Source organism: Pelodiscus sinensis, chromosome 3 (assembly GCF_049634645.1).
Source record: "Pelodiscus sinensis isolate JC-2024 chromosome 3, ASM4963464v1, whole genome shotgun sequence".
NCBI lineage: Eukaryota > Metazoa > Chordata > Testudines > Trionychidae > Pelodiscus > Pelodiscus sinensis.
The window spans coordinates 79,903,311-79,930,379 of record NC_134713.1 but is presented as its reverse complement, the minus strand read 5'-3'; the positions used below and the strand labels follow the sequence as shown (position 1 = coordinate 79,930,379).

General features: G+C 42.4%; 1 protein-coding gene across 6 annotated transcripts in view; it reads left to right on the top strand.

Moving 5' to 3' along the window:
* The window catches only part of FYN (FYN proto-oncogene, Src family tyrosine kinase), a 191,554-nt gene that overhangs the window by 32,328 nt on the left and 132,157 nt on the right, over positions 1-27,069 (top strand). For 4 of the 6 annotated variants that reach the window (XM_075923995.1, XM_075923992.1, XM_075923990.1 and 1 more), the window contains exon 2: positions 14,022-14,078. The exons of the other annotated variants lie outside the window; for them this stretch is intronic. The gene's annotated coding sequence lies outside the window, so the exon portion shown is untranslated. The remainder of the gene's footprint in view (positions 1-14,021; positions 14,079-27,069) is intronic. 6 annotated transcript variants of the gene reach the window in all.

Here is a 27,069-nt window from a genome sequence, read left to right as displayed (position 1 = left end):
AGATTAGACTGAGCCATTCTTCATACGTTTTTTATTAAATACTGTGCTTGCATCAGGATCTCAGAAAGATGCTCTTAAGCAAGATTGCCAAGGTGTTGATGCTGGAGTCATGTAACAAACTGCCCAAACATTGTGAAAACGCAGATTTACGCACTGTAAGATTTTGCCCAACACTTAAGGAATGTCTGGCCTACAGGACAAGGTCAAATTAAGCTACACAACTTCAGCTATATTAATTGCATGGCTGAAGTCAAAGTACCTTAACTCGACTTTTGGCACTGTCCATACTGCAAGAAGTCAAAGGAAGAACACTCTCCCTTCGACTTCTCTTACTCCACATGGAAGCAGGACTATTGGCATCGACCAAAGTGCCCCCACCCGTTTGAATTAGGGTATCTTCACTAGAACTGATCATTCAAATCCTGTAAGATTGGTAGCAGCAACGTCAATCTTCTTTGTTGTGTAGATATACCCTTAAAGAGCTGGTCAGAATCCTTTTACCAAAATATGATATTTACCAATATCTGTTTCTATGAAACTTTTTGTAGGGAAGGTTGGAGGAAGGGACAGACAGACCCCAATCACTCGTAACCCAGACTAGTACTATTGGATTTTTCAGTTCATTGTCAATTTAGAAAAATAAAAGAAATTATTTTGAATTGAACAAAAAGTTGTTCAAAACACTGTTTTGATTTTGAGCCTATAATAATACTTACTGCTATTTTTAGAAAACTAAAAGGAAATTTTTAAACAATCATTTTGAAAAATAAAAATGAAAATGTTGAAACAAAACATGGAATTTGGAAACTAGATTGAGTTTTTGCTGCATTTCACAATGCCAGCCTAACTTATTCTTAAGTAAATGTAACATTCCGAGTCATGACCTGTAATTATTGTTAAGAACTGCAATAGCTCTGACATTATAAACAAGAGTATCCTCTGTCATGACAGACAGACAACTTTACACTTGGGGCATGTCTACACTAGGAAACTATTTCAAAATAACTAAATTTGACTTAACTCACAGTTTTACAAAATCAAAATAGCATGTCCCCATTATGGGGAAGTCTCTAATTAGTCTGAAGCAGGCTCCCTTAATGAGGATGTGCTATCTTGACTTGGAGCCCCTGGAAGCACTGGGGAGTAATTAGTTCAAATTACTCTGGGGAGTAGTTATTTCAAAATAGCGGCACCAGGGCATCCACACTAACGCTATTTCGAAATAAGCATTATTCCCTGAGAAAAGCAGGAGTACAGATTTTGAAATAAGCAGCCTGTTATTTTGAAATAATGGGCTTGGTAGTGTAGCTGCTCTGATTATAAATTCAACCTAAGGGGGGTTATTTGAAAATAAAACCCTACTGCCCTACTGTAGATCTGGGCTAGGAATGTGATTGGGATCACCAATTTGTTTGGTTATTTGCAGAAATGGGCTTCAAGTAATAGCACTGAACATTTGACAAATCCAAACATGGTAGCTTCAGGCTTCTCCTTGTGTAAATAAGACAGCACTCTTATTGCTAAAGTCTTCCCAATTTCCTGGGTGGCACCTGCAATCTTAAGCTCGCAAAACTTATATATATGGTTCTTCCTTCGTTAGGCCCTCATTCTATGGCTTACATTATTTTTTAATATATTTTCCCTTAATTGGGGTGGGGGAAAATTCCAGAGCATGCCAGAACTCATTCCTTCCAGCTGCCTATGCTAAAATCCTCACTGTGGGATCACTGGTTCCTCTCAGATCTTGTAGAGTGCTTCAAAGGACTACGGTTCCAGTTGGCTTAATTGGCAGTGTACTAATGTCCACCTTCTAAGAAAACCCCAAATATAACCTTTACTGGTCATGTAAAACTGCTGAAATGCAAACACCAGTATTGTATTGAATTCCAAGGATCAGTTAGGAGCTGAGGGGTGCTTTTGACCTAGTTAGTTCCTAAAGGGCCAATATATCCTAGTAAGTTAAGTAAATAAGTTATTTGTTACTAGCCTACTCCATAGCTAGATCGTCAATCTAAAGTTGAAAATACAATATCCTTAACAATATTCTGAGCCTTCTATTCTCTGTTTCTGTTAAACCTCAGAGGAGTAGCCATGTTAGTCTGTAACTTTAAAAACGAGTAGTCCTATGACACTTTGGAGACTAATTAATATGTAGTATCATGAGCTTTTGTGGGCTGAATGCACCTCATTAGATGAGCCTAGTTAAGCCTGTTTGAATAAATGTTTAACTGTAACTTGGTTCTGAGCAACCTAGTTATGTGAAAGACGTCAGAACACTGCTCTGCTCATCACTTGTGCGGCCACAGAGGAGGGATTCCAATGTTGTCTAGCTGATTAGCAGAGCACCCACAACTAGATTTTAGTTTCTGCTGATGTTGCACATTCCTCAGTGCACATAAATTTATTCCACACATGGATGGAAAAAATCTGCATATTGATGGAAAAGATTAGCGATAACATGGCTTCCCAGAATATTTCAGGTCCTATAGAACATAAGAACAGCTATACTGAGTTGGAACAATGATTCATCTAGCTCAGTATCCTGTCTTCCAAATTGGCCAGTGTTAGGTGGTTCAGAGAGAATGAACAGTACAGGGCAATTATTCATCCATAGTTATCTAGTTCCAATGTCTAGCAGTCCGAAGTTTAGACTCACCCTGAACATGGGGGTACATCTCTGCCCATCTTGGTTAATAGCCATTGGTGAACTTATCCTCCATGAATTTGGCTAATTATTTCCTAAGTACTAATTTATTTTCTGTACTTTTGGCCTTCACAACATCCCCTGAAGAAGAAGCAAGTGAGACCATCTGTCAGTGGTCTTCAAAATATGGGTCGCAACTCAGTACTGGGTCATGGAATGTCAGGCACTGGGTCTTGTTGCTACGCGGGGTCAGGTGACCACTGGGGGGTACTAAGGCAGGCTACCTGCCTATCCTGGCACCATCAGACTGCACTGCACCTAGAAGTGGCCAGCAATAGGACTGGCTCCTAGGTAGGGAGTGGGGGAAGCACACCGGGCTCTGTGCCATGCCCCTGCCCTGAGCACTAGCTCCACATCCCTATTGACTGGGAACCTGTTTGTCTGCTTCTGGGGCACAGCATGTTCAGCAGTGTCAGGAGAGGCAGGAAGCCTGCCTTAGCACCCCCGCTGCACCACTGACCTGGAGCTGTTCAAGGTAAGCCCCTCCTGACCCAACCCCCCCTCTACGCCCAAAGCCCCCTTTTATACCTTAAAGCTCTCATCCTCAACCCCACACCGGAGCCCACACTAATCAAATTATGATGGGTTGTGGGAATCAACCATTTTTTTTCAGCTGGGTCATGAGAAAAAAAGTTTGAAAATCACTGATCTAGACTCTAGAGATGACTCTTATTTCTTTAGGCCATGTGTTGCTTTCTGTAGCTTCTTACGATGTTGAAAGGTGAATCTTGTCACACAAAACCTGTCTTTCTCCATATTGTGAAAACCAGCATATTGCTTACATATCTCATTATTTACAAATGCAGCATAAGTAGTCAGTTAAAGAACAGTAAGTGTTCCTCCTGTTCGTTAGCTTGTGTGAAAATGTGTTTGGCCAGTCCGATTTGCAAAAGAAGACCACAACAATTCACATCAGTTAGAATCCTGATTCATCCTCTCAGCAGAGAGCTTAAGCAGTGATTAGGCATGGAAACTGAATTGGCTTTCCTTCTCCAGTTGAGAGAATGGCACTAGCTGGACATTGTAGGGATGCTGCCTATGCTGTAACTGTTCTGTGGATGAACAGAAGGCTTAATTCGCCAAGGCTTTTAATCTTGGCACCTGTCATGGGCACTCACATATTCAGCACCCAAAATACGTGTTAAACTGCAATGTGGGGTGACTGATTTGTGTGGCTTTTTTTTTTTAAGTATTGTGGTGATAACTAGACTTACTGAAAGAAAAAGCTGCCCATTTCCCAAGTTGCAGGAAAAAGGAAGTGGGTTAATTGCTGACGTAGATGTAGTGGTAGTAACATACCACGCTCTTTTATGATGACACAATCCTATAGAGGTAATTCTCATACGTTGAGGACTTCATTTAAAAACACACTTTCATTTTTAGGTCTGCAACTACATCAGATTTTGACACAGAACATAGCACTACTTGCAAACAAAGGAATATTGGGCTGGATCAGTGCTTTGGGCAAAGAGAGGAGAGCAGCAGTGAAGAACTTGATACTGCTTTTATTTTCTCATACTCCTCTGAGTGTGTGTAAGGAGAAGAGGGGGAGAGACCTTGTGTGTGTGCCCATGGAGCACAAGAAGTGAGACTAAGCTGAGTGGGGGGAAAAAAAACCTGTGAAATTGGATGATAAAGAGAGATTGAATGAGGGTGGAGGAAGAGTGAAGGAGGAAGAGAGAAATGGAATGAGGCAAGACTGAGATAAAGGGAGAAGACAGTTGTAGGTAGATTGAACTCCTAAGTGATGGGTAAATGGAGAACATCTTGTCCTAAAGGATGAAAGTCATATCTATGAGCGTAGCACCGAATTAGACATTCTTCACACAAGAGAAAAAGGGAACATTGACATTAACCTGGAGTCCTGGTTAGGTTCCAGTTACACCATGTATATCCTGCTGCTTCAGCTGAATAGAGTGTTCTTCACTTCCTTTGTTGAGATGCTGTGTTCCACCTTCACTTCCTGTGCTAAAAACAACTGCTGTGTTCTGCCTTTCTACCTTTTGTTAATTAAGTCATGACAGTGTTCTTGTCTGCCTTCTGGGAGCTATTTAGAAAACTGGTGTATGTAAAATGCTTTCGGATCCAGGGTTGGGCTGGTATACCATCATTCAATTGCAGCAATATGAAATTTTGAAATATTTCCAGTTCTTTCTGTCCACTTTAGGGGGGTTATGTTTTCAAAAGATGTTTGATTAAAGGGATTAGGGCATTTAGCACTGTAACTCAATGAATGTGAGATTAAATGGGAATTAAAATACTTGGTAGTCACATTACTAAATTGGTAGGTAGGCATAGAACAAAGTAAAGTTGTGGGGTCAGTGGAGAGTGAGACACAAAGGAAGTGTTCTGGATCTACTGGGGAATGGATGCTATTGTGTGTGAAAAGGGAATGCCTTCCCAGACTTCAGAACACATGTCATCTGGATTTCATATTCAGATAGCAGGAACAATATTGCAATCTGAATTGGGGAGGAATGGCCTTTGTTAAACATATGGAATGTGACCTGATGGGATATTGGAGGAGTCAGAACAGTGCATGGGGAGCAAATACAAACAGCCCACTGTCTTCTGTGATAAGCAAGATGGCAGCTTCAAGAGAGAAAAAAACTAAAACCATGCCAGAGCTATGCACAATTACAGGAAAGTTGAATTTTTTTGCAGGCATTTCATCTCTACTGTATATTTGAGTTTGTCTGTCTGTTTGTTCAAGAGCTCCTCCTAAACAGTAAGAACAAGGCCCACCAAATTCGGTATGCAGCTTCCTCTTATAATAATTTAAAGAAAGGTAGAAGACTATTGTGCCAGGAAAATGGGATGTGCTTGGAATGGGCTTGCTTCTCATAAAACCATACAAAAAAGAAACAGAATCACTAGTCTAAGACTGTCCCAACTTCAGTCCCCCTAGGTGCCTTTTGGGAAGAACAGGGAGCTGCTGATTGCCCTCCCCCCCCCCCCCCCCGTCGCCTCCCAAATCCAATTGGTAGGGGGACATTGCAGGCAGTTCCCTTAGTCCGGGAGCGAGGGAAAAGTGCAGTTTGCTGCATTTCTCACTCTGGCTGTGGAGTGCAGAGGTCTGATGAACTTATACCTAGCCCAGCCAGGGAACATGCACTCCTCCCCTGGCTGTTCTCACTGAAGCAGCAGTGGCCATGGAGAGGTGCTTCCTTCCTGGCCCTAAGCTGCTGCAGTGAGAGAGGGTTGGGGTAGCCCTCTATTCCTGGAGCAGCTTGCATACCAAACTCCTCCTCCCCAGCCCCAACCTAGAGCAATGATTTAAATTAAACATGTACATTTTCATTCAATTTTCCAAAAACTAAAAATTGAGTTAAAGATCTGAGCAATGCTGGGTAAAACTTCTAGTAGCTACTATGAAATGTTTTTAAATTTTCTTTTAAAATGGATCCCTTGCATCTCTAACTTATTACCTAAATCAGCTAGCAACTTGGAATTTATTATATTTGCATATATCAATATGTAAATTTATTTATCACAGCATATATAGCACTAAGGTTCAAAACTGTTGCTTACATTTCAGTCTAAGCTGGAGGGAAAGCTGCCATTACAAAGGAAGTTTGCCTCGCTGTAGAAAACGGAGCTCTTTCTATACCTTCTAATTGTCAACAGCCCATAAAAGGGCAAAATTGTTCCAGGGTAAGGGCAAGTCCTGCTCTTCTGAACCAGAAGTATGGAGATGTGCTCTGATTATTTATTGATGGTAAAACACATGCATATGACACATGTCCACTAGTACAGTGTTTCTCAATCTTTTTTATAAAGTATCCCTTTAAAACAAAATTTAAATACCCCCTGTCTAACTCAATGCTCTCACTCCTCACGCACAGCCAAGCACTTCCAGCCCCGCCTGCTCCTAACCCACCCACTCCTCCCCCAGAGCCAGGCAGCCCCAGATCATTTTAACAACACTCTGGGTCTCACCAGAGCAGCTGCCACAGCCATACACTTCTCCATCCAGGCACTGGGAGGCGTGCGCAAAGCGGCTATGAACTGTCCAGGCGCGTGGCTCTGAAAGACAGTTGAACGTTCCCTGGAAGACAGATGCCACCACCTCCTCCCTGAATCCCAGACATTTTTTGTTTTAAAAAAGCCGGCTGAATGGCAATTTAACATGGGCAAATGAGGACATGTCCGGGGAAAACCGGATGTATGGTAACTCTACCTTTGAAGTGCCCGCTCCCGCTGCTAGGCCCTGCCTTAGCGGCTTGTCTGCAGGGAGTAAGTGGCCTGCCAGTGCTGGGCTCACCGTGTGAGGCTATGCGCTTCCACTCCAGCACGGAGGTAACTGGCCCCCCCCCCAATCACTCACCCACCTCCCAACTTGGAACTGCCCTGGATCTCACCAGAGCCGCCGCCACCACAGCCACACGTTTTTCACACTAGGCACTGGGGTGCGTGCACAGAGCGGCTGTTAACGTTCAGGCGTGCGGCTCTGAACATTGAATTTGACAGGCACCTGCCACCTTTCCCTCCTGATCCCCTTTGCAGGACAAAATCCTGGACATTTTTGCCAAATTTCACATGTGCTGATGTACCCCCCAGACTTCTCTCGCATAATCCTAAGGGTACGCGTACCACTGGTTGAGAAACACTGCACTAGTACATGTATCCCTTTAATTAAATCCACATAGTCAAATGTCAACACATTTTTGCATCATTTAATCATTCTAGAATGGCAGATATTAATGATATTTTCGCAATCTCTACACACTCAAATTTAAGTTAGTTCATTTTCCAGTGGGATTAACTTTAGGTGAAAACTACAGGAGACGAGAGAGGGCTGAAATGAGACATAATATAAAAGATCAGAGAGATGGCCAAGGCAGGTATAGCTCTGCCATAGAAGCACTGTGACACTAGCCTACAATTAGAGTTTAAAAAAAAAATCGTCCTTCACTCTAATTCTGTGCCTCTCTCAAGTTTTAGCTTAACTGTCTAGCAGTTCTTTCAGAGGAATGAAGCATGTGAGGGGCAGCTGTTCCAGAGCTTAAATGCCTTTATGCTCTTGTGAGCTGCTCTGAAACAATGCCCTTACTCTTACTTGAATTATAGTAACTAGTGAGATTGTGTCCCATTCAAAATCTTGAATTATGGCTACCTCTAACAATATTTTTTTGCTATTATGATTAAACTTTGCTATGGGGATGCAGCAAAAATGATAGGTCTTCCTGCTTGAAAAGTAGGTGTCCAATTCCGGCCTTAATGCGTAAGTTTCCTCTGACTTAAATGGAAGGCCAATACATGTATCTGCAGGATTGGCTGTAGCTGTAAAAACTACCATCTGCCAAACTGGGTAGGGACTTGGGTTTGGGTGGTGTTTCGTATTTGTTCAGGTGACCCTGGTTTAAAAAGTAGTATGCAAGACTTTGAAATGTTGGCTGTGTTTCCATTATTTTTCTTTCAAACTGAAAAATAATAAGAATGCATCAATGACTGAGCTATAGACTCCTGGAAAAGTGTTTACACTAGTTAAAGAGGGTTAAATGTACTTAAGATAAAACTATGGGGAAATATGCAAATATGTGTGCATGTGACTGAAAATTCTTGCTCCTTGAACCTGCTTCACTAAAAGCACAAAATATGTATAGGTCCTTAATCTCATTAAGGATTTTACAGCTACTTCCATTAATGGCAAATGAAGCTTACTGTGTAATTCTCTTGTGCACGAAGGTGAGAATATGCCTTTTCAAATGGAAACAAAGATGCTGTGCAATATTGCATAATACATTTTGTGCAAATAGTTTGAATCCCTAATGAATTGAAGCCAGAATGTTTTGAAGTGTGGTTTAAAACTGTACATATAGCATTTAAACTTTAGTACAAATACTTACAACTATTTCAGTGTTCACACTTCATTTCAGAATCTCAAAGCCTTCCAAGAACATTCACTTAAGCCTTTAAGTGCTTCTGTGATGTAGATAGTATACCCAATTTATTGAAGCAGGAAGATGTGCAGTAACTCCTTTTATGATCAAAGGTTGAAGTGGAAATATAATCCCAGGAATCCTACTTCTGCCCTTTTTTTCCACCCCAGATCACACCCCATTCCCTTAAAACTAAAGTGGAAAGGTACTGAGAAACAATGGGCAAGGTAAGAGGTTTGTTTTGCCTTTGAAATGGAGTTTCACTAAAAGAGCATTCACTATTGGCTTTTGCCTTATAGTCAAGTAAATACTTTAGTGCAGTTTCTGAATCATTAAATTTGCAAGATTAAGGAGACACAAGTTAGAAAATGACAGGCATGTTCCTGGCACAAAGGTAATCTTCTCCTTCCACCTGACATCAGATTTCAAGTCCTAGCTCCAAAGCAACCACATCAGCCATGCCATCAAAAGCTCGTTCACCCGCGCATATACTAATGTGATGTATACCGTCATGTGCCAGCAGTGCACCTCTTCCATGTATATTTGACAAATGGAGCTATTTCTGCTCAACAATAAATGAACACAAATCAGACATCAAGAATGGTAACATACAAAAACCAGTGAGAGAATATTTTAACTTCCCTAGACAATTAGAAACAGACTTGAAAGTTACTACACTCAAGCAAAAAAAAAAACTTCAAAAACAAGTTATAAAGTGAAGCTGCTGAGGTGGAGTTCACTTGCAAATTTGCCACCATCAGAATGGGTTTGGATAGGGAACAACTTGCTCATTAACATAAGTAATTTTTCACTTTAGATATTCTCGCCTTCTTATCCGCATCTGTCCTGATTGAATTAACTCTGATGTAACATTCCCATCTCTTTATCCCTATTTTTCTTTTCCTTTCACTTTATGCATCTGATGAAGTGATTTACAATTTACAAAAGCTTATGCCATAATAAAATTGTTCGTCTTTAAGGTACCACACACGAACACCACTACCTCTGAGACATAGGTTAGTTGGATACAGCCCCTACTTCTTCCACTCTGGCCTAAAACCATTTCTGTGGTTCTGTGGCTACATATTTTTTTCTTAATTCTGTTCCCTTGTGCAGACTTTTTCATAGGGAAGCATCATCTGGGCCATCATTAGTTCTTATCTTTTGCTTCCTTTGTTTGCATGCACTGGTGGAGCTCCATGGATTCACTGTGGTTTCAGGAGTGAAACTGAAAATAGAATCAAACTGTCTGATCTGCAGAGATGGAACTTAGGATAGTAGATCAGTCTGTTATGCTGCAAGAGGTTTAAAATGCAAATATGTTCATAACTGGGAGAATAGAAACTCCTCTGATTTCAAAATGCTTCTAAAAACAGTGTGGTGCTAAGAGGAAATAACCTGTCTCAGATCAATCACAGAATCATTGGATACACAATTGAGAAGCAAGCCAAGTGCTTCCAAAAATGATCTTGCTTGGATACAATGGTTTTAATTCCTGTAGTCCTATAAACAAAGATTGTGGCCAAAACTTCAAAAACACTTTTCAGAGAGAAACTTATATAGCTTTACAAATAATTACAGGGCAAAAATAACAGTACTCTGTAATTTTTATGGATGGCATTTAAAAATATTTTTAGCAGTTTGAGAGTTGGTTGATAAAATGACAAAACTGTACTTGTGCTATGTATGTATTTCACCAGCTCCAGAGTCTGTAATCATACAGACAGTACTATGATCATACATTTTTTTTACTTTCTAACCTGACTTCTAGTGCTTAGGTTTTATGGACCTCATACAAATTTATCCAGGAATTATCGGCTCCCTAACTTCCCCTCCAGATTTTCACTATTTTACTGAAGTACATGGAAAATGGTTTTGGTTTTGCTTCTGTGTTTTCGGGAGAAACATGTAGGTGGTGGGGAAGAACTCTATCAGTGTACTATTTCACTACATCTAGACTACGGGGCATCCAGGGAATGTCTGCTCTTACATTTTGTTTTGGGGTTCTTTTGCGGAGGAGCAGATGCACTTTTTCAGAAGCCCTGTCTTCCTCCTTCCATGAGAAAGAAGGGCTCTTCCGAACGAGGAGGTTTTTCCAAAACTTGGCCCAGTGTAGATGGGCAGGACCATCAAATTACATACCTATGTGATCTGTGTAATTGTTAAACTATAATTCTCTCATCCATTCTCATTTGTTACATCTTATCTTAAACTAGATTTTTTTTTCACATTCAAGGCAGGGATTGTCTGTCTATAGAACAATATTTCATCGGAAAATGTAATTCCACTTACATCAAAACACATGGGCTGTGTCTACATTGGCATCCCTTTCCGGAAAAAGGATGCTAATGAGACACTTCGGAATTGCAAATCCGCGGGGGATTTAAATATCCCCCGCGGCATTTGCATTTACATGGCTGCCGCTTTTTTCCGGCTCGGGGTTTTTGCCGGAGAAAAGCGCCAGTGTAGATGCGATTCTCCGGAAAATAAGCCCTTTTCCGGAGGATCCCTTATTCCTACTTTCAAGTGCTTATTCTGACTTTCACAACCAGAAAGGGCATTGACTCAACGACTTGATTACCTGCATCCTGCTTCAAAGACATTTTAACACCAGACTTGAAAGAGAATCCTCTGAACTGTCATTCATGCTTAAATTCGACACTTTACACCTAGGTCTAAACAAAGGCATTAATTATCTTACCCATTACAAAGATAGCTTCCCCAGTTATCATCTCTAATATCATTAGCTCACAGACATTTACCTCCCTTCCTCATCCCCCTTCTATTCTGAAATTTGATTTGTCCTTTTCATACGTGTTCATTTTTTTGATTGTATCCTTTGGTATATATAGTCGTGCAATTTTCTTCCACTATTTGATCTGAGGAAGTGGGTCTGGCCCACGAAAGGTCATCACCTAATAAACCACCTTGTTAGTCTTTAAAGTGCTACATAGTCCTGTTTTTTGCTTCATATATTTACACTGTAACTCTTTTAGGACATGTAATTATGGGGTAGCAGCTCAGGATCATAACTTGTACCTCATTGTGCATAAAAGACAATAAGCACATCTCTGGGTGATTACAGTACAGTTGAGTAGTGCTTAAAAAGTGCAGGGTAGAGTCGTAGTTAAGAATAACCTAGAAGTGCATTAGTGGATCTGAAGTGTGCTGTCTTGTTACTGTCAACTCAAATTTACAAATGAAGCAAAGAAAAACTGTCAGCATACTAGGGATGTTATTGACATGGGTATGACATCAGCCACAAGCAAGCAGCAATAACATTTATTTTCTTAAATATATTTAGTATAAATTAAGGATTCATTTAAGTGCTCTTTTCAGTACTACTAGCAGATGTTAGCGTATAGCCATTTAAACAATTAACTGGTAAACCTAGACTTATCAGTTAATCCAAATGATTACACGCAACCTCACCTCCTTGCTGCCTTTGTATCAGATGCAGTAAGTGGGGGTGGGAGCCAGTACTCATGCCTGTGGGGAGCCTGCTTTTAAGCTGCCTCCCCATGCATGCTGGTTCCCACAGAGCTGCCTTCCCCCACCCCCAGCTGCCTCCCACAGAGGCAGCATCACAGGGGGTAGGCAGCAGCTGGTGCTCAGGGAGAGCTGGCTTTTAAGCAGGTTTCCCCTGAGACCTAGATCCTGTGGAGCCACCTGTCTTGTCCCCTTCCTGAACTCCTGCCTCTGATAGAGAGGCAGCAGCACAGAGTATGAGGGGGGCAGGAGGAAACTGGAACACATAGGAAACCAGCTTTCAAGCCGGCTCCCCATGCATACCGGCTTTTGCAGAACCCCCTTTTTCCATGCTGCTTCCCCTGATAGAGAGGCAGCAGCATGAGGGTTGGGGCAGGAGAGAATGAACCCATACGTGCGAGGAACCAGCTTTTCAACCGGCTCTCCATGCATGCTGACTTTGCGGTGCTGCCTGTCTCTTCCCTCTCCCCCCCCCCCCCCTTGCTGCCTCACACAGAGGCGGGGGCGGACAAGCTTGGGCTTTTTGTGTTAAGGTTGTGGGATGCTGAAGCAGCCTGTGTCTTTGGGGAGCTGGGGCCTCCTACAGACAGGGGCTGTTGCCACCCTGCACTGCTGCCTCTGTGTCAGTGGAAGTGGGGCCAGGAGCGCACTGGCTGCCAGCTTCACCCCCAGAGAGTATTTTAGTAACTGTGTAACCTCTAAAAAATGTTGCAGCTACACAATTACTAAAATACAATATCTAACATCTGTACTAACAATAGCTATACATGATGTTTAAGGCTAAATTCAATTAAAAAGTATGTTGGCATCTGCACTAGTCAGTAGAAGCTTTGAAAGATTTCATTACGCAAAACCCAGGAGGACTTTTCATAATTAAATTTGACCATCAGTTTTCTGTTCAGAATAATGTTGGCATGTAATCTTCATTTTCCAGGATTTCACTAATAAAGGCCTGATCCTTGCAGGCCACCTACAGGCACATCTCCTTTTACTTAATGTGATTTCCCTAGTCAGCATGATTACAGAATTGGCCCTAATTTATGCAACATGACCATTCAGATTTTTTCCAAAATCAAAGACTATTACATAAAATAGTCTCTAGCAGATATATTTGAATTGCTTCCTCTTTTTAGGTAATTACACTAGAAATGCCATACTATTTATATGAAAAATGTTGTAAATTGTAATTCTTGCACTAATTAAGCCACGTGTTTTGAAACTTCTTTCTGTTGTACACTGTCTGGGTAGTCTCTTTTATTAGTTCGAGAAGTGGGATTGTAAACAGTTTCAATAGGATATGTGTTTTGTGTCTTGAGTTCAGTTTTTAAAGGCTTCTAGTGTGTGTGTCTGAGATGATGTGGATTTTCTTTAAACTGAAAAGAGATGTTCAATGATTGTACAGTGAAACTTAACTGAATTCCAAGTAGTTAATGAGTATATAATTTGATGTGTAAATTTGACTAAATTAATATGAGGCAAAATAAAGAGTAATTTAACCTTTTGACACTTCTTTTGTCAGTTTTAGTACATTAATTTTCATCCTCTTTCAGTTGCCTTCAATTGAGAAATCCATTTTAGGATATGTGCTATAAATAAATAACGGTTAAAAGTTGAAAAAAAAACTGACTGATAAACACACCATTGAGTTCTGCTTAGTTTGTGATTACAGCAAAAGAGAAACGGAGTCACTTTATCACAGGAGTTAATGCTAAGAAGTTATGACCCATGGCAGATGTTGCAAGCATGTACTTAAATGAATACCCCAGAGAGTAAAAATTTTCTAACATTAGAAGCCCTCACACTGTAACATAAATTAAGAGTTTAACTCAGAGCAGCCAATGTTCTCCAATGAAGTCTCTTTTTTTCAAAATTTATCTGCTCTTGACTTAATTTGCAGCTCTCCTGCAAATTCTCTCTCATTTATTGACATCTTTCTTGAATTGTAGGCCCCCAGAACTGGAAGTAATATTTCAGCAGCAGTCGCACTGGAGCCAAATATAGAGGTAAAATAGCCTTTCTACTAATACTCGATACCCCTGTTTCATCTTCCTCTGGACTCCCAACATGCTGACACTCTAATGATGTGTCTCCCAAATAGAATACTAAGTTGGGTGAGAGAAGGGAAGGAAGAGAATAGATTCATGCACATATGAGACAGAGACCTTGGCATGGTTGCAGGTAGCCCCTGAAAATACAGAGGGATGGGAGGGTGGCGCACACGGAGTTTGTGGGAGGAATGCAAGGAGTCCCTTGTGTCTGCATACTTCTCTGCATACTGAAGCTAAAAATTGGGTGACCCCTTAAGGCAGGCATGTCCAAAGTCCGGACCGCGGGCAAATTGCAGCCCGTGTTCCGGTTTAATACGGCCCCACAGGTAATTTGGCAATATCTATCTTTTATGGCCCCCAACGAATCCATATGTATTGAGATGAATACATTGTAAAATCTCAGTTAATGTCAGTTGGTCTAAATCAGTTATAAATATATTTGGACACAACATGTATACTTGGTGTTATGTTCCTGTTCATCTTTTTTGAACTTAAAAGTTGACAGACAACCTTTATTACCAATAACATGTAATGTACTTTACAACGTTCCTGACATATATTTCAGCTTCTTGGATTTTTTTTTCATCTGGCCTTCAGATATGAAAGGCAGAGTGATTTAACACCTGTTTAGATTTGTCATCCATGTGACGAAATGAAAAGTATGCTGTTTGCAATAAACTTTGCATAAAATAGTTAATTTGCATTTAATTTTAATGGTTCAAAGAATGTTAGGCAAAATGGTAGGCCCTCACGCATGTTCACTTCATCAAATCTGGCCCTCTTTGAAAAAAGTTTGGACACCCCTGCCTTAAGGGGAGATGATGTTACGTTCAGGAATGTATGTAGTCAGTCATGTTTAGAGGTGAAAGAACTGTGTATGTCTTCATGTAAAGCAGAGGAACTCCCTGAAGATTAAGGAAGATTTCATCAGTGACACAAAGTTCACATTTGGCTAGAAACTTTTATGACAGTTTTGGCTATGTCTAGACTGGCCTCTAATTCCGGAAAAGTCATGCAAAGCAGGTAAGTCAGAATAGGGAAATCCGTGGGGGATTTAAATATCCCCCGCGGGATTTAAATAAACATGTCCGCCGCTTTTTTCCCGGCTTCGGGAAAAGCCGGAAAAAAGCGTCTAGACTGGCGCGATCCTCCGGAATAAAGCCCTTTTCCGGAGGCTCTCTTATTCCTACTTTCAAGGAGGATTGCGCCAGTCTAGATGCTTTTTTCCGGCTTTCCCCCAAGCCGGGAAAAAAAGCGGCGGCCATGTTTATTTAAATCCCGCGGGGCATATTTAAATCCCCCGCGGATTTCCCTATTCTGACTTACCTGCTTTGCATGACTTTTCCGGAATTAGGGGCCAGTCTAGACGTAGCCTTTAGGTGCTGAAGCATAAAGCCATAGCTGCTTATTTTAAGTAATTGGAAAATGCAAGACAGCATATTAAACCACCAGTTTTAGTGAAGAGCCTACTCTGGATTTTTTGCCATTCTGTTATAAGTTTTTTAGAAATTATAGAAATTTGGGGCTTGATCTAAAAGCTTATTTAAATTAGTGGAAAGATTTCAGTTTGGCTTCATTGGGTTTTGGATCAGGCCTTCAGAGCAGAATTTCTCAAAGCAGCATGGTGTCATAATTCTTTCCCTCAGCAGTTCTTTAAAAGCAGCATGTATAGAAAGTACACACGGCTATTTGCAGTCTGATTTAATTTGGGAGTTTGTACTTTTACATGAACAGTTAACTGCTCTTTGTCTAGAATGTTAGCACCTGCATATGCAGTGACATCACAGGCTGCTGAAGAATAGATTTGAAGTGAAATCTTTGGGTGTGTTTTTTGAAAGAGCTCAGCTGCAGATGGGCAGTTCCTTTCCTGTGGAAATTTGATACAATTATCAAGAGAGAAAAATCTGTCTGCAGCTTGGGAAACTCTAGAACAGACTTGAGTGATTTTTTTTTAATCTAGAATTTGATTTTACTATACTATTTTCACTGTGCTTTTTGATGTCTGACATGTTTTATTTCTTCAGAGCAATGTTTGCATGAGATATACATAATCCAGTTTACTGCTTGTTTTATACTAAGGTCCACTCCTGTAGTAAAACCTTTTTGGGGGACGGGACTCAAAAGGCAATGGGAGTTTGCTAAAATACGATGCAGGTTTGAACCCCATGGATGGGAGCGGGGGGAGAGAGAGAAACTAATAATTGAAACCAATTTTGCAAAGGCTTAATTTACAAAACTTGTAAATTGATTATTCCCATTTAGTCAAAGTTAGTTGTTGTATTTGTTTCTCTATTTTCCTCGGCTGCTTTCTATCAGGAAAACCCATATTTTCTTAATCCCTTACCATTCTAGTAAACATTAAATAGCTTTGGGAAATCATGAGTTCGTATCTAGACATCTGTTTTCCAGTAAGCAGACTTCAAGTAACCCACAAAATCTGAGGTTCATGATCTTTGATACCCGCACTTCACAAAACAATGTAGGTGACTCAGATGAGAAATCGGTTTCTAAATTTATTGTAAAGTCACTTGACTGTGTAAATACACTGCTTTACCACAGCTCTGTGAATAAAGATATTAATACATCAGTACTTTTTTTTAATAATGTAATTATAAAGTTCTGAGTCAGACAAGGCTGTCTAAGATCATCTCATCTGAAGAAGTGTATTTTGCCCACAAAAGCTCATGATACAGGTTGCACCTCCCTAAACTGGGACTCTCTCATTCAGCAACATCCGTGGTCTGGCAAGACATTGGATGTTGCTGAATGAGAGTGCCTTGGGGCAAGAGTGCCAACTGATGAGAGCCCTGTGCACAGCAAGGCTGGTAGTGGTGGGACCAGGGCCTCAGCAGCTCGGCAACAGTATTGCAGAGGCAGCCCGACAACCTAGCTGGGGCCAAGGGAGCCCATATGTGCAGGCCTAGCAGCGGGGTTGTGCCATGGCTGCCTGAGCGGGGCTGCATACTGGCCCGACAGAGGGGATAGTGCTGCAGCAGCCCAGCAGGGCAAGCCCGTCTGACTCTGGAGGCCAGCCAGCAGTGGGACTGGTGCCGCGGCATCAAGGCCAGGGCTGCGAGCTGTTGTGCCAGCGGTGGCGCTGGAGCAGCAGCTATGGTAGAGGGGCCAGAGCAGCTGTGTGTCCTGGCCAGCAGCAGGGCCAAAGGAGCCGGCAGCAGAGAGGGGCGGGGCGGGGGCTGGTGGCAGGGGACCTGCGCTGGTCTGGCAGATTTCCTCATTCTGGACCGCTCAGGTCCCAAAGGTGCTGGACCAGTGAAGTCCAACCTGTATTATATATGTGTATTTTTGTTAGTCTCTAAGGGTCACAGGACTACTCCTTGTTTTTATTATCAATGAATAATTGGTGGAATTCTGTATGGAAGTACAGGCTGAAACTGGCTAAACTGTGAGACTCTGGTCCTTCTGGACTGCGGATGTTCCAGGACCAGAGAGTCCGGGTGGAGAGCTAGTACCTGGGAACTCTGCAGGCTGGCAGGGCAATGGGAGCCCATGCATGGTAGTGGGGCTGCCCAGAAGGGCAGCAGTGCTGCAGGGAGCTACAGCAGGAGCTGGGCAAACAAAGGTGGTAGGGTTGCCCACCAGGGCAGCAGAGGCCAGCAAGAGGGGAGAGCCAGCTGGGAGGCTGAGGGTCAGGTCACGGCTGCAGGCAAGAAGTAGGATTGATTGAGTGGACCTGTGTGAGGTGAATTTCAAAATACTATATTTTTTTTTACAGTGCATACATATATCAGTGGCTGTTAGCCAGGATGTATATGGATGGTTCCCCCAGCCTCTGTTTGCCAGAGGTTGGTCGTGGTCAGCAAGGGATGTAATCACTTTATTACCTGTTCTGATCAGTCCCTCTGGGGCACCTGGCATCAGCTGCTGTCAAAACACAAGATACTAAGCTAGATGGACATTTGGTCTGACCCAAAATGGCCATTCTTATTGTTTACCTTTAGCCTTCCTTCATTATGCAAGAAGAGTTTCCAACTTGGTTATTCTATAAGGCTTTACCAAGTTTATCTGTAAATGGAAACTCAGTAAAGAGAATACAAGTACAAAACTGATGGTGTCTATCACTTGGTTTCAAGTAGTTTATTTTCAAAGAAATATGTCTTCCACATGAAACCTAATGTTCTTTAAAACATTATAAGGAAGATGTATAAAAATTTTAACAAGATAATTTGATAGTAAATTTAAGTTAAATGTGAAGGTTTTGTGTATTACTGATAGTTGAAGGTGCTATTTCCTGGACTGTTCAGAATGTTACCTGAGGCTTCCCTCTTTGGGTGGACAGATGTCACAGAAACACACCCACAATTGGCACTGATTACCATTCTTGTTGGCAGTTTTAACAGACATTGAAGATTAGATCAGCATGGAAACTTTGGTCCTATCAGTGCTGGAAATGATACCTTTTCAGCAGTTGGCTTAGCAGAACTAGTGCTGAACATGATTTGCCCTTGTCGGCACTTACAGCTAAATCGTGGTTGATACCAATTCCACTAAACCAATTGGTCCCAGATAGGGTGACCTAGAAATTGTGAAAAAATTGGGACAAAGTTTGGGAGGTGATAGATGCCTATGTACAGTAAAACTCCTGATGGTCCGGCACTCCTGATGCTCCGGCACCATCAGGAACCTGGAAGTGCTCCGGCCAGCCGGACCATTGGAGCTGCTCTGCCCCCAGCTTCCCCTATTCAGTCGCTGCTAAAACTGACCAGTGGCTGCATCGGGGAAGCTGGGGCCAGAACAGCTAGAGTGCTGCCAGGTAGGTCCCATAGCGTTGCCCCTCGGGACTGCGGGACCAACCCGGCAGCACCCCAGCTGTCCCCGATTCAGCCGCTGCTGAAATTGACCAGCGGCTGACTCCAGGAAGCCCGAGGCAAAGCTGCTCTGCCCCAGCTTCTTGGAATCAGCCCCTGATCAGTTTCAGCAGCGGCTGACTTGGGGACACCTGGAGCAGAGAAGCTGGGGTGCTGCTGGGTTGGTCCAGTAGCGCCGAGGAGTGGCGCTGCGGGACCAACCCGGCAGCACCCCAGCTGCTCTGCTGCAGACATCCTGATTCAGCTGCTGCTGAAACTGACCAGCAGCGGCTGAATCAGGGACTCCTGGGGCAGAGCCGGACTATCGGAAGGGGTGCTATGAGGGGGTCTGGGGTAGCTTCCCCCCACCCCATCCCAGACCCCTCATAGCCCCCCCCCCCTTCTGATAGTCCGGCATATCTGATAATCCGGCCCCCCCTGGATCCTAAAGGTGCTGGATTATTGGAAGTTTACTGTAAAAGACGGCCCTGAATACTGGACCTGTCCCTATAAAATCTGGTAACCCTACTCCCAGCTCATTGCTGAAGTGGCGCTGTCCATTCAATCCTAGATACAGGTTAATTCAGAGTGCGTAGACTTCTGTTGCCATTGCCTGTGCTTTATTTGTTTTGTATGTACATGGAAGGGCATCTGCCTCCATGGCTTTCATTCTGACACTTTTCACTAAATTTTCCATCTGTTTTGCCCACTCACTCTAACAAAAATGGCGTTTAAGCAAGAATCTGTCAGCATCTCATTAGAATTATTTCTAGAGTAGCCTCGTGATTTTCCAATTGTAGCTTTCTCCTTTCCTATGATAATTCTGGTAGTTTCTCTTTGCTGTGTAAGTATGGCCAGTAGCTGCAGAGGGAAAGAGTTCTGTATTCCTTCTGAGGAGGAAAATGGAAGAGTGTTGCTGTAGAGAACCTGACTTGCGTATCACTCACAATTCCTTTAGTGTAACTTCCGCGCATAACTATACATGAAGTTGCATTTTTGGGAGGTAGGACCTCTGTGAGGAGAGAGCACTCTACCTTGTTGCAAAGAGTTCACTTGCAAACAGACTCTGCTCAAAGGTACTAAATGCTCCTGTGACTTCTTACTAAGCTGACTCATGAAGCTGGGCTGGGTAGTGGGTGGCACATCCAGGTAGGACTAGGACAAGTAGTTCCCTTGGGATGGGAGACAGACGTACAGAGATACTTAAAGTATTCTCAGAATCACAGAACACTAGAACTGGAAGGGACCTTGAGAGGTCATCATGCCCAGTCCCCTGCCCCCACAGCAGGACCAAGGACCATCTAGATTGTATGAATGTAAAATCCTCACTAATCAGTAAACCGGTTAAATGTTAGGTTAATCTAATGTTTAAACAGTTAACCGACTAATGCGGGATCCAGGCTTGGGGCTGCTGCCAGTTCCCCACACACAGAGGATACTCTAAACAGCAGAGCACCTCCTGCCTATGGGGCACCCAGACTGCTGTGGACTGTTCTGGATGAGAGCAGTTTCTGTCCCTGGTGGGCACCCTGCGGGACTAGAGCAGACCCCTGCCCACAGCAGCTGCTCCAGCCCCCCACTGGTTACCTGGAACCGGCAAGTATCACCTGTTTAGGGTGATGTTCACCAGTTAACCTTTTAGATCCCTGACCTTATTTCTCATATATTATATCCTAGAACAGCGTTTCTCAATTTAGGTCATGGGCCTGCTTTGGGTAAGCTGCTAGCAGGCCCGTGCCACTTTGTTTACCTAAAGGGTCTGTAGCCATGGAGCCTCACAGCTCCCATTGGCTCCAGTTCACAGTTTCCAGCCAAGGGGAACCATGGGAAGCAACCCCTCTCTGCTTGGTGTCATACAAATTTTATAGCACTGTCTCCACTTCATTTTCCAAGTCATTAATGAAAATATTGAGTAGTGCCAGAGCCAGGACAGACTCTTGTGGGACCTCAACAGCTACATCCTCCCAATGTGACAGTGAACCACTGATTACTACTGAAAGATGCAGACATATAAATATGTGGGGGGGGGGGGGGGCAAGATTTTCAAAAGTGGCGCTGTGTGGCCAATCTAGCCCCCCCAAAGGACCTGATTTTCAGGTGGTGGTTTTCAACACTTTGTGACGATCAAGCTCCTTTAGAGGAGTCTCATTTCAGGTATTCCAAATCACTTGTTACTTTCTGAAATCTTAGCAGGAGTCTTCAAGAAAGGCTGTTATAGTGGGGGAGCTAAATCAGGAACCAATCTGAAACCCCAATTAGGAGACTCATATACACCTATCACATGGATAAGACTCAGTGTGACTTGTTAAAGAGCAAGTTAGAATATTTGCCCTGAGTAAAGCATAAGCCTGCCTCACTTATTAGACTTATCTAAGAATAGAACTGATCTGTCTGCCACTGTCGTGCTCCTGGTTAAGCAGCTTTCTTGCTGTGCTGGATCAAAAGAGTGCTGCATCATGCCACTAAACACATCGCCATAAAGAGGGAAAAGTCCTGTTGGATATTCAAATGTCAGTATCATTCAATATGGGCTTTCGCTTAACGAAACCTGCATGATCCTCAGTTGATGGAATCTTTTATTTCACCCACTGTTTAACTGGGTAAAATAAACTCTGCAGGTAACTAACAGAAATAAAAAGGAACAGGTTCACTATATCCAGGCCCCCCTCTCGATTATTAAGTAAACTAGCTGATTCCCCCATCCCTAGTGATCTGGGAAAACCAAACTTTCTCTGAAACTTTAAAAACAAAGGAATCTTTATTAAGGGAAAGGAAACAGTTAATTCAGGAAGAAAAAAACCCTAAGATATCTACCTATCCATCTATCCAAACAAACAAACTCCTTTCCAGTAAGTTGGCAGTTATCCATTACTACCTACAATCTCCCAACTCCCCAACCACACAGAATCACCTTACTCACTCCCCAGTCCCAAAGACCACTAAAGAATTGGATAAATGAACAGCAGTAGACTCAGTTTCACACATACAGAATGGGAAGTGACTGTCTAGGAAGGAGTACTGCAGAAAGGGATCTAGGGGTCATAGTGGACCACAAGCTAAATATGAGTCCACAGTGTGAGGAAAAAGTGCAAAAAAAGCAAACATGATTCTGGGATGCATTAACAGGACTGTTGTGAGCAAGACATAAAAAAAGTAATTCTTCAGCTCTACTCTGCACCAGTTAGGTCCCAACTGGAGTATTGTATGTGTACACGACATTTTAGGAAAGATGTGGAGAAAGTCCAGAGCAGAGCAACACAAACGACTAAAGATCTAGAAAACATGACCTACAAATAATTGAGTTTGTTTAGTTTTGAAAATAGAAGACTGAGGGGGTTCATGAGAGCAGCTTTCAAGTACTTAAAAGGGTGTTACAAAGATGAGGGAAAAAAGTTATTCTCCTTAATCTCTAATGATTGGACAAGCAGCAATGGGCTTAAATTATAGCAAGGTGGTTTTGGTTGGACATTAGGATGAACTTTCTAATTGTGAGGATGGTTAAGAACTGGAATAAGTTGCCTAGGGAAGTTGTAGAATCTCCACAATTTGAGATGTTGATCTAGACTGCTCTTAAATATCTATCCGCTAGATCAACATCTATTAAGGATGTGAATAGGTAACTGATCAACTGGTAAGCCTCATTCGTAATGGTTAATTGTGGGGGCTGGAGCACTCAGCTACTTGTGATGGAACCTCTGCACAGGTGACACAGTGTTAAAAAATGATTCTAGGGGAGAAGTCTTAAAGACTTGGAAATACAGTAGCAGACTCTTGTATTTCTTTCACCACAATTATTTCTATTCATTCCACTGAACTGCAGGCTATTTTCTGTCTTACAGAGAGAGAGGCACGGTAACATTGGTTGTGGGCTGGGTAACTTCACTATCTGAGGAGACAAAAATATTGGGAAGATGCATAAGCTGTGGATTTCACGGACCTCGAAGGTCACTTCTGGGTAGGGGACGGACTAAATCACCGATAGGTTTTTAGGAAAAATGAAACCCAACTTTCTTTTCTAGCAGTCATTTTACCCTATATTTTAGCAATGGAAAAAGTTAGGTTTGTGTATTCTTTAATGAAAGCTGAGATTGGTGCTGTTACCAGCTCTTTCGCTGTGCTTAAGTCCTGGCTGGCATCTGATTCAGGGAAGTGGATGTTAGTGTATTGGCAATATCACTTCTTGAAGCACCGGTGATGGAACTCTCATTCTCAAGTTCTGACCAGGTCAGATTCTGCTTGGTTTGAGATCTGATAGTCATAACTTGAGGTGATGAGACTACAGGCCGGTACAATGTTCTGTGGGGTGTTCCGGGGAATCCTCAGAGTTCCTACAGAGATTTAAAACAGAGCCATATATGCTGATCTTGCCAGTGATAAGTCACATTCTTCTCCCCTCCCCAAGCACTCGGGGATCAGCATGGCTTCTGGCTTGCTTCCATTTCAACCATAGGGATGTATATACTTATCGGATAGTCGACTAGTGACTCAACTAGTCGCTTCCCCAGCCCTTGCTGCCTCTGTCAGAGAGAGGCAGCAAGGGTGGGAGCAGAAGTGCGTGCCATTGTCTCCGTGGAGAGGGCAGAGGTGCAGCAGGGACCTGGTAGCACTTCCGCCTTTGAAATGTAGCAAGAGCTGATAGGGCTCTTGCTATATTTCAAAGGTGGAGGCACCCTTATTGACCAATAGAGTAGTCAAAGCAAATTCCATCAACTATTCAATTAGTTGGTTAATTTAAATGTAACATCTTTATCCACCCACAACTTGTAGGGGAAGAGGAAAGTGGATGGACACTAGTGTTTTGCAGCCTGAGTATTGCATGGTTATCCATGACAATCAGATTACAACATATGCAATTTTTAATGTTTAGATTTATGCATAAATCTAATTGCTACTCAGTTGTAGTTAGGTGCTTTGATTATACTTTGAATGCAGGTTAAATTAGAAATGTGGGGCACATATTTGACATCTTCCTTTGTTAATCATTTCTATTTCTTGAAGATTTCCTAATAAGGGCCATATTTTTCATTTTAACTTGAAACAGTTTTCATAAAAAATGAATTCATCTTTAGAACAGAGGGTATTCTGGAATAATTAATTATTTTTTTTGTAATACTACAGGTTTCTCTTGAAACCTAAACTACTTTGACTCTTGTAGTTACTGATACTGATTAGGGTTGTGAATTGCATTTAATTAGTTAACCAATTAAGCGGGATTTTACATCTCTATACTGATTTGGTGCTAATCATTATAATCTGCCAGCAATCCAGAAGAATACAAAACCCAGCTTCTTCTTTCTATGGAGAAGCGTATGGATGGAAGCAATGGAAAAATTAAAGCAAGGACCAAGAAAGTTCTTATTACTCTTTTAACTTCCCTCTCACACACTTTGGCCCACAGGGCTAATGTAAGGGTGAAGAAATAGGTTGTGCAGTCCAAAAATTGAGCAGAGGCCAGACATCTTGGTCCTCAACAGCATGAATGCAGGCCAGCTCCACAGATGGAGTGTCAGGAATGAGGGCCTTCAGCTGGCTCTGGGACTAGCTATCTCAGTGTCTAGGCAGATTAATGAACACCAATAAACTACAGCAGAAATGCCCAATTGGCAGGCCCACCCAATTTGGCTGGAGGGAACCAGCAGGCATGCACCTCGTCACTGGCTGTGTAATGTTCCAATTATTTCTGTGCCTGCCTTGTTGTCAGCCTTGCTCCCACCCTGACCCCTTTCCTGGCTTTTGACTCCAGCCCTGGCCCTTGACTCTGACTTGTGTTTTCTGATTTTAGTGCTGAACTTTGGCTTTGACCTTTTTGGCTTTGGTTAATAACATCTGACTCTTGTTCTGACCTGTGCCTCTGACTCCTGGGTTCTAGCTCTAATCAGTAGTTTGAACAGCCTGTTTCTGGGTTGTTGACGGGCTTCTCTAGTCAAATGGCCCCACCCAAGGCAGTAAGAAGGAAACTACTGATGTCTATGGTCACTAGCTCTTGATGGTGCTCTGCAGATCTGCAGAGGGGCTTGGAGTTAACAGCATTGAGTAACATTAATGTTTTCAAGTTGTCCCTAGGTTTGCCATGGACCAGAGTGAGCATACTAGCTGAGACGGCTCCTGCCCTGAAAATGATGCATTTCTGCACAAGCCAAGGGGCAGGCAGCATCTTCAGAGGGGAGCACATTTAAATGTTTCCCTCTCCCCTTTCTGGTCCTATGGATTTGCATCCCTTTGCTATGGTGTGGTGTTTGAGCATATAGACCTTCATTTGCCATTTTGCTTGTTTTCATGTATATTGGCTCATTATTTTCTGTATTTGTTAAAGTGTGATTCCATAGATGCTTTTAGGAAAACTAAAAGCAATATGTGGTAGGGTAGAGACCTACTCTGCTCCTGGCAAGCCAGGAATTGGCAGCAACTTGGGGTCCTACTTCTACTGCAGGAAAATGCCATAGAATATGTCTGCTCCAGAAACAAGAAGGGGGAGAGAGCCCGAAAGACAGCTGTTCTTTGAACTCAGGGCTGGGTTAATGTTTTTGTGTTCCATTCTGTGTGTCTGGGTACATGTGTCTCCGGTATCATTATGAACTTGTGTTAGCTAACTATGTTAGCCAAGTTCTACTAAGAGAGCTGGTTTACCTTAGAAAATTAGGTAAACTCAGTTGTTTCACTTAGGGATATGAAAATAACCACACCCCTGAGTGTCTTTGTAGAGAGCACTAAGTCAGTGGAAGAATTCCTCCATTTATCTAGCTACCACCACTTCTCTGGGAGCTTAAGTACCTATGCTGATGGGCGAACCCCTCCCATTGGTGGGGTCTAGTACTACAGCAGTGCAGTGCAGAACTAGTCAAGCCACGAGAGACCCTACCTCAACACTGTATCAGTGTTACTCCACTACTTTAGTAGACTAATGTTGGAAGAAAACTGGTGTAACACAGAGGTGCGTCATTCTGTTATGCTGATTTCTGTAATCTGAAATAGACTTTTGAATATTAACCACTCCAACCTGCCCATGAAAAAGTTGCACCCCAAATACTTTTATGTAATACTGCCATGTGGTATCCAAACAAGGCTCTATAGACTTATTTTTGTTCCTGCTTCTGATATCCTATGGGATTCAATTGCTTGATGACATCTTGTACCTCCTTCTGTACTCTGTACGCAGGGAAAACTCCCAAACTCAATGGAAGTTTAGTCTGCATAAGAAATATGGGCCTCTTCGCATCTGAACAATTTATTTCTGTTCAAATTATATACTACTGAAGAAGAACACATGTAAACCTGACCTCTGTGCCCAATGGCAAAAATAAAGCCAACATATTTTTAACCTACAGTGTTTGTGAGTGAATTTAAAAAGAAAAATAAGCCCACAGAGTAATATTGAACAATATATCCTCACATTCTAATCCTTTCTCAAATGGTGGACTAGGCCTTGGAGGAAGTGGAAATTTATAAAAGGGGCTAAGGAAGCATATGATACTGAATAACAATTACTACGATTGCTATATGGATAAAATATTTTATATGTACCATTGTGTTTCTGCATTACTTTTTTTATTCAGCATCTCTGGAGTTGCTTCAGATGACCAGGGATAACCATGCCAACCTTGACTCAATTTAAGCTATGTTTCATAATACCCTAGAAATGGCAGGGATTCTGCAAACTTCCTTGAAGCTTATTCTAGAATGGTAGTGGGCAACCTGTGGCCCAAGGGCCCCAAGCAGTCCATCAGGGTTCTATATGGGGCCCACAAGACGTTTTGTTTACCGTTGTCCTTTTGTTTATATGTGCAGAGTTGCCCGATTCTACTGGTTTCCATCTGTGGCTTTTTTTTCTCATACTGGTATTACTAAAGTGATATACATATAAAGCAAGGGCCCGTGAAGTGAGTTGTGGGCTGATTCTACACAGCATTGACTGAGAGAGCTGTGCACTCCCTCTACATCCAATCAGAGTGCTACCATGATTCAGTCGGCACATCCCGCAAATTCTAGATACGCAAGAGCAGTTAGCAAAACTAGCCTATCCCAGGAGACCATCTTGACCACAACCCAATGAGACGAAAGAGGGTAACTCATGCATCCCACTCACCAGTCTAGGTTGCCCAGCACTATTCTAGAACCTCGTTACCCTAATATCTAACCAAAAC